The sequence below is a fragment of the Haemaphysalis longicornis genome, unplaced genomic scaffold (assembly GCF_048455015.1).
Source record: "Haemaphysalis longicornis isolate Haplotype H1 unplaced genomic scaffold, Haemaphysalis longicornis Haplotype H1 scaffold_13, whole genome shotgun sequence".
NCBI lineage: Eukaryota > Metazoa > Arthropoda > Arachnida > Ixodida > Ixodidae > Haemaphysalis > Haemaphysalis longicornis.
This window is the reverse complement of record NW_027526233.1, coordinates 86,181,478-86,193,790: the sequence shown is the minus strand read 5'-3', so window position 1 is coordinate 86,193,790 and position 12,313 is coordinate 86,181,478.

Here is a 12,313-nt window from a genome sequence, read left to right as displayed (position 1 = left end):
ACGTTCTTTTGATCAGCCGAAACGGCTCCGCACCTAGTTTATACGCATTACCGGAGATCCAAAAACCTGGCGTCCCCCTTCGCCCGTTCGTCGACTTCCCGTAATCCCCGTGCCGAGCCCTTTCAAATTTGCTACACCGCATCCTCGCCCCCCTCGCCGGGAAGACGTCGACTCATGTGCGCAACTCCAGCTACTTCGACCAACGTGCGTCGCAGGTGTGCAATGACGAAGACGAGAGCCTGGTTTCGTTCGACGTTGTGTCATTGTTCACTAGTGTTCCTGTACCTTTGGCTGTATCCGCGGCCCGAAATGCCTTCGAAAATGACGCAACCCTAAAAAAAGGACGCCGCTCACTGCCGACGAGATTTGCCACCTATCTGCTTGGCCAGCACATATTTTTCGCACAATGGGCAAATTTTCAAACAAGAAACTGGAACCGCAATGGTGGCTGCCATCTCTGTAACAATGGCTAACTTGAGGATGTAAGACGTGGAAGGGAGGTTTTGAGCTCTTTCCTGCCGCCACCTAAACATTTTTTTCGGTGTGCAGACGACTGTTCTGCATAAGGAAGACCTCCGCATTTGACAGCCTGGAAAAACGCCAGAATTACGTTTACCCCGCGATCCAGTTCACGGTTGAATGTGAACGACGCGGCTCCATTCCCTTTCTTGACGCCCTAGTGAAAAGAGGAGGCACGAGCCTGGTGTTCTCCGTTCACAGGAAGCCGACGCACACCGGTCACTATCTTCATTTATTTTCGTCCCACCCCTCTAACCAGAAAGCCTCCGTTGTGTGCTCTTCATTTAACAGAGCTGATTCAAATTGCTCGTCCAAATCCGAACGTAAAAATGAAGTGAGCCCTGTATTTGCGGACCTCCAGATAAACGGATACCAGAAAAAGTTCATTCACTCCTCGCAAAAAGCATAACCCGCCGCAAAGAGCAGAGCAGGGTGATAAACTCTCCAAGGGTATCAGCCGTCGAACCTCTGAAACGCGTGCCGGTGCCGTATATCCCAGGAACGAGCGAGGCCTTTGCGCGCATTTCAGGGGGGTAGGACTGCGCATTGCCCAAAAGCCTTCGACAACTATAGTCCGCCTAAACCCCCCCACCCCCGCCGCCCCAAAGACCGGCCTAGAATAGAGTAAGCACCTGGGGCAAGTCTGTGGGGAGGCCGGGAACTGCAATTGTCAACTTTTTCTTGCGGGCTTTTTCGAGTACGTTATCTCCCTTTTCTCGGAGCTGATATTGCACAACGATGTTATTTCTTCCCTTACTTATTGTTGGCCCCCTGTGACACATGTGTACATCACTGGCAGTTATGGCCTCGCCAAGATTTTGGCCAATTGCTTCAAGTACCTGGTGTAGATCTTCATTTTCAGTTTGCACAATTCTTTGATTTCAAGGTTTCGGTTTCGCGTGTGCTGCTTAGATTTGAGAAGGCTTAACAGGATGGCAAGTTGGGTGAGTTGGTGCTGATTCATCTCTAAAACAGGCGCGGAAAGACGTAGACTAAGAAGAGAAATACACAGGACGACGCGCTAACTAGCAACTGGCAACATTTATTAGGAAACAGAAATGTATAGGGCGACCAACCGACATAATTCACTGATTAGGGCTTATACATAATTCACTGATTAAGACCTATACATAGATTATCAAATAAAAGTTTCCTACGACATAAAAGGGCAACCCATGATATGCTATTACCGTACGTGTCGTTCCAGAAACGCCAACTCTGCTTCTTGCAGACTGACTGAAGATTTACTCTCGCACATTGACCCCTTCCGGCTGATATTCCAAGCCTCTATTATCTCCCTTTCTGTCTTGCCCCTGTGCCTAAACAACACGGTTGTTTTTTCGAACATGGGTTTGCACCCCCCTGTACCTTGCACTCTTTACAGTGCGAAGCCAGGTGCGTATACGGCCTGCCCACTAGCGAACTGTGGTGCTCCCGCAGTCGTATGTTCAGGCATCTGCCTGTTTGCCCGATGTAGGACTTACCACAAGGTAGCGGCAGTCGATACACCACTGATTGGGTGCAAGCAACAAACTGCTTGCCGTGTTTCACGTGGCAGCCTTTTTTGTGCCGGCCCGGCGTATCAATGCGTCTGCCAACGGCAGAGCATATCTGGCCTACTTTCTTCTCGGCAGAAAATACAACGGCGTGAACGTCGATACGGCGTGAACGTTGTGTTTTGTGCAAGCAGTTTGTTGCTTGCACCCAATCAGTGGTGTATCGACTGCCGCTACCTTGCGGCAAGGCTTACATCGGGCAAACAGGCAGATGCCTGAACATACGACTGCGGGAGCACCACAGTTCGCTGGTGGGCAGGCCGTACACGCACCTGGCTTCGCACTGTAAAAGGTGCAAGGTACAGGGGGGGGGGGTGCAAACGCATGTTCGAAAAAAACAACCGTGTTGTTTAGGCACACGGCAAGACAGAAAGGTAGATAATAGAAGCTTGGAATACCAGCCGGGAGGGGTCAATGTGCGTGAGTAAATCTTCAGTGAGTCTGCAAGAAGCAGAGTTGGCGTTTCTGGAACGACACGTGCGGTAATAGCATATCATGGGTTGCACTTTTATGTCGGGGGAAACTTTTATTTGATAATCTATGTATAGGTCTTAATCAGTGAATTATGTATAAGCCTTAATCAGTGAATTCTGTCGGTTGGTCGCCCTATACATTTCTGTTTCCTAATAAATGTTGCCAGTTGCTAATTAGCACGTCGTCCTGTGTATTCTCTTCTTAGTCTACGTCTTTCCGCGCCTGTTTTCGAGATGAGAAGGCTTGCTTTACACTCGACGAGGTCGTTTTCTAGAGTAAAGACTGCTTTCTGAAGGGCTTCGTCCTCTTTTTTCTGGAGTTTGTTCTCGCTCAGGGTTACGTCAAGTTGACGATTTGCTTCGTCGAGGCGCTTGCTCATGAAGTCCAAGCTCGCTTTTATTTCGTCAAGTTCCGAGCGCACGCTTCTCTCCTCTGATTGGACATTACGCTCTACGGCCTCTTTGGAGTTTATCAGTTCAGATTTCAACTCTTCCCTTACCTCTTCGAACAGTTATGCCAGATCCTTAGACATAGTCAAAGCTTTGTCAGTTTTCAAAAACAGAATAGCAAAAAGAAACTGGTGTAGGGCTGCAGCGACAACAACAGCAACGTAACCAACTACCTTCTTATTACGTTTGTGCTTAGTAACCTGGAAAAAATGCAGGAGTGGATTTTAGGTCCGCGCGTGCAGCGCTGTCACTGCTGCCGACTGCTGCGGTTCCCGGGATAGCGCAGGTTTTAAAGCAGTGCTTGCTTTAAAGCAGTGCGGTGCTTTCGCACACCTTATCAACTGGTTCGAAAGCACCTCCAGGGTTACCCGCACCTTAGGGAATTTTGTGGTCGTACAGCAAACATACCTTAAGGATTGCTTTGCAGGGCGGGTAAACAAAATGTTCAAACCCCCTACAGACATCTCGCATCTAGAGAAACCCTAGTTTTTACTCACGGCTTGCCAAGAAAGGGAGTCCCCTTATTTAAACCCCTCAGTTCTCTGCACCTAAAAAAATAAAGCAAGCCACGTTACTGGCATACAAAAAAAGCATCGGTGCTACCTTGATTTATGTATTCCAGTGATTTGATTGTACTGCAGGTGACATCAGTAAAGGGTTGAAAACTTTGCTTATAAAGTGAAAAGCTTTCAAATTCTCGGATACCATATTATTGCGGTATGGCCAAAAATAAGGCAACGTTTCTGTAGTTTCAGTTTTACTGCCAGAAAATCCCCCAAAATCTCCCATTTCTACATCTTAATTGTGAACTGATATACACGGTTGTAATGAATCAGGAACCACTATAGCGTCGCAGCAGGTGTCGCGACGCCATTTTGCTCCATAATGCCTAGCCAACTCTGTGATATTCCACACTGAGCAGAATTAGCACGGTCCTGATTCAATTCAAATTGTCCGAACGGCGAAATCTTTATGCTTAGAAATACAGCATTATCTGCCTGAGGCAAAGTTTCAAACCCCGTCCTTCAAATGAGGACGACGGGTGAAACGAGCAGCATCCTCGCGTGCAAAAATCAAAAGGCGAAGCGCCAATGCCAGAGCTGTTGCAATGACGTAAAAGCGTTGCCCACCGAAGTGCGAAGCTTGTCAGAGCCTAAGACCAAACTTAGAGAGCAGCAAACGAAGTCTTCAGGAAGTCTTCGCGAGAAAATGGAGCGCCCACTGACCTATGGTCGTTTTCACGGAATCATCGTCGTTAGTTATGGAGGATTGGAATTATGTTTGACGAGAGGACCCGCCAAAGATGTAGTTAGACTACATACGCCCACCGGAATGAATCCGAGGGAAATGCAAGCAACTTGAAGTTGATGATGCTGGAAGGAAATCGATGACTTTTAGTAACGAGACTGACGCAGGTTCGATTCTGACCTCGCGAAGGGTTTTATTTTTATCACTGTATCCGCGCCAATAATCATAGCCAAGAAAATTCGGCTTTTCTGCCGTGCAATTTTGGTGGATCACACACGACATGAATGAGAGGCTGCATACTCCGCTCCAAAATTTATCTCTAATTTTAAAATTCACCAATATTATATTATTAGGCAATAGGACAAAAGTGTCAGCTGGAAAGACGACGACAACTACAGCGTGATAGAAACATGCCCACGAAGTACTCGTGGCGCGAATGCGGGCTGCGGGAATGGCCCTTATGGCGGTTGCCCTGAAAAAGAATAATCGGCAAGACAAACAAGGGAATGACGTATGTCAATGGGAAGTGGCCGCAAGCAAGCAGCTGGCGAGGCCGGGCTGGAACGGAGAAGAACCCCGGAAGCTAGTTCCAGCAGCGCTACGTCCAGGCGGAAGACTCGAAGCTTGTGAGGTTTTTGGGACCCGAGCAAGAGAACGGTCACACGTGGCGCATTGGCATCCTGGGACCGAGGTGCTACTCCTGAATCGTGGAGGGGCCCAGCGTTGGCGTGCTCCGCTCTTGGACGACCAGCTGCTTGCTCCCGTCGACGACCTGCAGTGGCCGGTTTCCTCCTCCCTCTGCTACAGGGCGCCCAATCGAGAGCGGGTGCCTCGCAGACGTCATCTACGAGGACAACAGTGGGAGTTCCTTGTCGACATTCCGGTGTGCACGACTCGGTCATCATTGCCCCGCGCTCCTCGCGTCGCATTTTCACCAGCACCCACGACGCCCTGCGGACAACGCCTCATCGCCCTGAACCTTTGATGGGGTCTTCTTTGTAATTTGGTATGCTGTAAAGTTACGTAGGTACCACATAATTTTGAAGTGTGGTTGGCGTTCAGTTGGAATGGGTTTTAGTTTTATATCGGCCGTCTTTCGTTGAGAATACATATTTGTTCCGTTTCCAAACGCTCTCGTCTAGTTATTGCCACTGTGGCTAGTCCCAGTCGCAGTGAATATCTGAAAAATAAAACATTCGAGGGGAGATTTTCTTTCCTTCTAACACAAAGAGTTAAAGAAAAAGCTGTGTGGGAGAAGCAGTGATTGAAAGATAGAGATATTCTCTAGTTTATTAGCTATTGATCAGTTTGAGATACGACACTGTATTATTTGCTGAAGGGTGGCACTTCTTTTCTTCACTAATAAGCAGAAATGGCTTCATATTGGTAGAATGACCTCGATCCGAATATCTTCAGTCCATTAAAGTTTGTTATTTAATGACGTCTTACGTGTATAAAAACAGATTCCATAATTTCATTTTATATAGTAGGTTCACAATTACGCGCAAGTTTTTGTGAAGTGCGGGCTTCTTTCCTGTGACAACGAAATAGCGGTCTCCGACCATTGAATTGGCGACAAAATATCTGGACGACTTCAATGTCGGCTCTTCGATTTTACATTACTGGAGGTACACAAGTGATTCTGCATTTCTTTATTGATCGCTTGTACTTCCGACGTAGCTCTGTTCTTTTGCGTGGCAACGTCGTCCACGGGAGGCCCCTGAATCGTTTGGTTAGTATATTATTCGCGTAACAGTGGCTCAATTGAAAGGACACGTATAAAAAGACAATCCAAGAAATCCAGCGCAGTCATACTGCCGTGTGCGCGAGCGCCACACGACATATGCTTATTTCTCTGTTGGTCTCCCCGTCTGTCTCGCTGGTTTTTCCTCCGCTTTTCTGTCTCCATGAGCACAAGCCACGCAGTTGTACATCGCAGCCTGCTCCGGAAGTAACCATCATCCCGGATACACGAAAGGCTAATCAAGATCCGGTAAACAATGATGGCAAGGCCATTTGGTACAGAAACAGCACTCACTCAAGACGAAAGGACCTTGCCACCCTAGTGTAGTGTTTGGCGAACTCCTAGTATGAGTTGCAAAAGCAAGTTTTGGCCCTGCGTCCTCAGCATCTGTGTAGCACCCGACCAAGGCGGCGATCAGGCCAGCCCTACAGCAAGAGTGCTAAGAATATGTTTCCGGAACAGCCGCATTTGGAACTTGACCACCGCAATATTGAATGCAAGAGCGCTCCAATAAGAGGGAACCTTAGCTGTACTAGTAAATCAGCTCCTGGACATTCCAAGTGCTATCATCTGGTTAAAACAAGTTAGAAGGCGAGGAGAGGGCTTTATGGAGCTTACTAGCGGGTATATTTTGTGCTACATACGGCCAAAAGAGAAGAAAGAACACGGATTAGGGTTATTCTTCTACAGACGAATAGCAGAAAATGTGGAAGGATTCTTCACCATTACCGAAAGACTCGCAGCCGTTGTGACATTTTAAAAACAATCATACAGGATCATTTCCGCTCTCTTTGGCGACCACAACATCGACCTTGTGTCACAAAAGGAATGAAGATGACAGAGGCAACCTTACTGTTCCGCATCCGGACCAACTCAGCGCGGACACCGGCGTGGCTCCATAAGCTGAAGATTATCGCTTCACCTCTATGTGGAACGTGTGGTGCTACAGGCGACATCGGTCATTTTATTATGGACTGCGGAGAGCATGCGGAGGAGCGGTTAGCTTTGTTTAAAGAACTGCGAAGGATGGCCGCTCCGCATGCCTCTTTGAACGATTTAATTTTCCCGGAAGGCCTTTGGATCACGGGGAGGGACATCTCTCATTTGATCCTGCAATTTTTACGTGTCACAAGCCTCAGCGAGGCATGGTGAATTCCCGCGCATAGCGGTAAAAAGGTGCTGATCGGGTGAGCAATTGCCGGCATACCACGCAAGTCTAGGTCCACCCGTCAATAAACACCACCACCACCACCACCAAAGATAAACAAGCTATACAGGTTAAACGTATCACAAGCCTATGAACCAGCTACAATCTACGATGACGAAGCCGTGGAAATTTTCTACGAGGACGAGCAATCACCAATGAAGAAGATATTGACTCAGTTCACGATTGTGATGGAAGGCTTTAAGGCAAAAAATGGCAAGAAGGAAATGAAAAAAGGTCATTTGAAACTTTAGAATAGACAATGGCAACAGGCGAGGAAATACACTGGTAGTATTTGAGGAGACTACTAATTTTTCGTTGATGCAAACTTTATACTTCGAATGAAAGAAAGGAAATAGACATAGAAAACTCTTTAACGAACAACAAAAACAAAATTAACTGCATTTTAAGTGACCAGCGAGGTATTGAGAGGACATAGAGTTGTAAATAGGATTATGAGCAGCGGCCATTGGATGATTAGTTGAAAAGTAAGGCTGAATGTTAAAGGTGAAACAACAATAATCGCGAAATATAACAAGCTCGCCATGGAGTCAGCGCACAGAAAGGCGGAGTTTAAAATAACTCTACGAAACAAATGTTCACCTTTAAACGCGAGCGTAGACAGTGACAAAGGCTAACTACAACCTAACACTGGCTATCAAAGAATTTACAGCAATTATAGGAGACGCCAAATGTAAGACCAATTGCAAAACTAACATAACAAGGAACTAATCTTAAAACTTAAAAACATGAAAGTGCCGAAATTATAGAAATCAGAGAAAGATTCATAGCAACTAAGAGGAAGCTAGCATTCGGCAAAAAACTGAATGAACCCATAGAGAGACGAGCAGGGTACAAATACGCACACATGGACGATATACTAAAGGTAGCAGAACGATTCTTCACCGGACGGTTCGCTAGCGACTCTATACCAGGGGGAAATACTCTGAGCAGGATATTAGCTTTGAGAATCTTTCCATACAATGAAGACGGGGTAGGGAAGGTTCTCAAGAGCCTGAAAAGATGAAAAGCAGAAGGCGGTGATGGCAAAACCGTGGATCGTACGAAAGAGGGAAGAAATAGTGCACTGGTAAAGATTGCAGCAGTATTTCCCGAAAGCTAAAACACTGAAAAGTGATCATAGCCTGGGAAACGCCAACTCATCCTTATTCAAATATAGATAGATACCAACGACCTTAACAAATATATACCCGTAATCCTACTTTCGGTCATTTAAACGCAGTTTATAAAAGTTATTGTTAAGCGGATGTGAGATAGCCTGGATTTCCAAAAACCCACCCAGCAGGCGGCTTTTAGCAATGGGTACTCATCCATAGATCTCCATCATGTTGTCAATCAAGTGATAGCCAAACCTGCAAGTTTCACCAGATTCGTTCACATGAGGCTTATAGATTATGGGAAAGCCTTTGAAGCAGTACACTCCGCAACCGGGCTAATGAAATAATGACCAGGTAAGACAAATGACCTACCTAAACTTTGCGATGGAATACATGTATATGAGATATACCGGTTGGGTAACATTTCACAAACAAATTAATAAATTCCCGATCCTAAACAGTGTAAGACAAGGAGATACCAAATAGCCAAACCGTTCCCAGCAGGGCTGGAGGGGGTAATCAGGAAGCTTGACCGAAAAAAAAAAGATTAACTATAGATGGATAGTACTTGAGTCATTTGAGATTTGCAGACGACATAGACTGGCTGAGTGAGATGGCTGAATACCCGTAAAAAATGCTTGAGGAAGTACAGTCACAAAGCAGGGCCGGGGGTTAAAATTAAATGTGACTGATTCATGACGAATAATGGTCCTGAATGTTCCCTCTTAAACTTAGGTTACGAAACGGTAGAAGTAAAAGGATATAGGTACCTGGACACATGGTTAGTGCTCACACCAAACACGAGAAAGAAATCCGACGCAAAACAGGTATGAGTTCGGGTGCTCTAGGCAAGTACTTCGAAATAATGCAAAGTAATCTGGCTGTTTCACTTAAGAAAAACATACACAAATAGTGCTACTCTCGGGGATGAAACTTGGCGCATTACTCGCCAAATGGAAAGCAAACAGACGGGATCATCAGACCATTGAACCGATTATAATAGGAGTCAAACTCAGAGCAAAAAGGCGCTTCTTGTATCAGAGAACATACTCAAGTAGAAGATATAACGGTACAAAGAAAGAAAGAAAGAAAGGTCTTGGTGTGGTCATGTAGAGGAAAGAACTGAGTAGCGGGGGCAATTGTTGCAACAGACTGTATGCTTAAAAATAAGTCAGGACGAAGGGGAAGGCCAATACCACGATTGCGGGAAAGAAGGGGAATTTCGGTGGCTAACAAAGGACTCGAGCGGAGGAGGACATGAGCAGGTGGAAATAAATGGAAAGGCCTTCACACTGCAGGGTGATACCATGCTGGTTTTGATGGTGATAATTACTAGGAGGAAGAAGAGCAGAGCGAAGAGGAGAACAAAATAGAGGGAGGAGGAGCGGCATGAGCAAGAACAGCTAAACCAATACAGCTTTAAATGTAATCATCGGCTGTAATTTTAATTTTGATGCACGTCAGGCTTTGACCAAATAATGTTAAAAACACTCATGGTAATTTCGCACCACGCGGGTTTACTGGACTATATTGTGACATATTCCTTAAAATACGTTGGGTGAAAAAAAGAAAACTTGCAAACTAGATCCTTTGAAAATTGGGATGCGGTGTTTTGTGCTACGTTGTTGAGAGTGCTGTTTATTTTGCAAAAAATAACCATTTTTTACCAATAGCTGTTAGCATCATTGTAAATTGTCGCCAATATTAGTAAAGAGTACGACATTTAGGCTATGATAGAAGGAGGAAATGAAATTGTTTATTTCAGCATTGCTGTGGTAGGAAATTGTACAAACATTTTTGGCGGAATTATGACATCACAAAGTACACGAAAACAGCTTCTGCAACCAATCTTCATTGAGTTTGCATATAGGCGAAAAGTTGTATATTACCAGTTTAGTCCGTAGTGTCCTTCGCCATGTGGCATTCTCTGATTACTCATCTTTTTCTCCCGTTTATTTGACATAGATTGGAGTAAGCAAAGAAAAATTCCCCAAATTTAGCCCAGAAATTCCCGGAATATATCATGGTGTGAATTCACCTATAAATTTCTACAGGAATGTCGACCAGTACACGGAAGCAATGTTCGGCAAAATTGCATCAGATGAGCAAGTAAAATCTATAAAAGCGACGTGCGAAGCCCTCAATGATGCCCTACAAAAGGTGAACTTCACACTGTTTTGTAAAACACGAAAATGTGGTTCAACACTAGCGCTGTTTTCATTGTTTAGCCATGTAACGGGCAAACGTATGTATACACATATATCAAGATTTATACAACGTGAACGTGTGCCAGAAGAGACTCATATTTGAAAAGTATAGGAGCCCCGGTGCACGGGTACAGACGGATAGACACACAGACATATATATATATATATATATATATATATATATATATATAAATATATATATATATATATATATATATATATATATATAGAGAGAGAGAGAGAGAGAGAGAGACCGAAATAGAAAACCTCGGACAGCAAAAAAAGCAAACGGGAGGATGTGGTAGGTCATTGAAACAGATAAGGAATTTGGAAAGAAAGCGGAGAAAAAATTCACGCCCGGTGGGACCTCCAGAATACCGGTCTCGTGCGATAACCACTACGCCACCGGCGGGGGATTTTCCCCTCCATTTTCTGGGGTATTTCTGTTAGGTATTTTGGTTTCCTGCTCTTGGGGGTGGTGGCAAGCGCCACTCGGACTACTCGGGGTGAAGGGAACCTTCTTTTTAACCCTCGGGTCGTGACTCGAGTGTCTACGACATGTCGAGAGTGGTCGACCAGCTTTGAATCCTCTTAAGCTCCCTATGGCACCAAGACTCCCAGAACAGAGGCCCTCGCTATGCATGTAGGGAATCAGAATAGGAAATGAGGGGCTAGTTAAAAATAAGACAGAAATAAGGGTTGGAAGTCAAGAAAACCTCGAAAAGCAAAGGGGAGGATGTGTTAGGTCATTGAAACAGATAAAGAATTTGGAAAGAAAGTGGAGAAAATAGGCCCGCCAGGTCGGATTCGAACCCACGACCTCCGGAATACCGGTCTGGTGCGATAACCACTACAATACACGCGACAACCATATAAATATATATATATATATATATATATATATATATATATATATATATATATATATATATATATATATATATATATATATACACAAAGTAGAAGTACGCTCTTCGGAGACTTTATTTCCAACGTTTCGACCTGAGACAGGTCTTCCTCAGGAATATATATATAGGACTGAAAATAAGGATTGGCAGTCAAGAAAACCTCGGAAAGCAAAGGGGAGGTCTGGTGCGATAACTACTACGCTACTGGTCTGGTGCGATAACCACTACGCTACTGGCGGAGCTGTTTCCCCAGCACTTTCTCGGGTATTTATGTTAAGGTATTTTTGTTTCCTGCACAGGGGGGTGGTAGCAAGCGCCACTCGGACTACTCGGGGTGAAGGGGAGCTTCTTTTTAACCCCCGGGCCTTGACTCGAGTGTCTACGACATGTCGAGAGTGGTCGACCAGCGTTGAACCCTCTTAATCTCCCTTTGGCACCAAGACTGCCAGAACAGAGGCCCTCGCTAAGCATGTAGCGAAGCAGAAAATGGGAAATGAGGGGCTCCGTAAAATAAGACTAAAAATAAGGGTTGGCAGTCAAGAAAACCTCGGAAAGCAAAGGGGAGGTTGTGGTAGGTGATAGAAAGAGATGAATTTTTTGAGTCAAAAAGAAAGTGGTGAAAAAATGCCCGCCGGGTGGGATCCGAACCCAGGACCTGCAGAATACCGGTCTGGCGCATTTCGTTTCGACTCAAAAAATTCTTCATCTCTTTCTATGACCCACCACAACCTCCCCTTTGCTTTCCGAGGTTTTCTTGACTGCCAACCCGTATCTTCAGTCTTATTCCACGGAGCCCCTCATTTCTCATTTTCTGATTCGCTATATATATATATATATATATATATATATATATATATATATATATATATATATATATATATGTGTG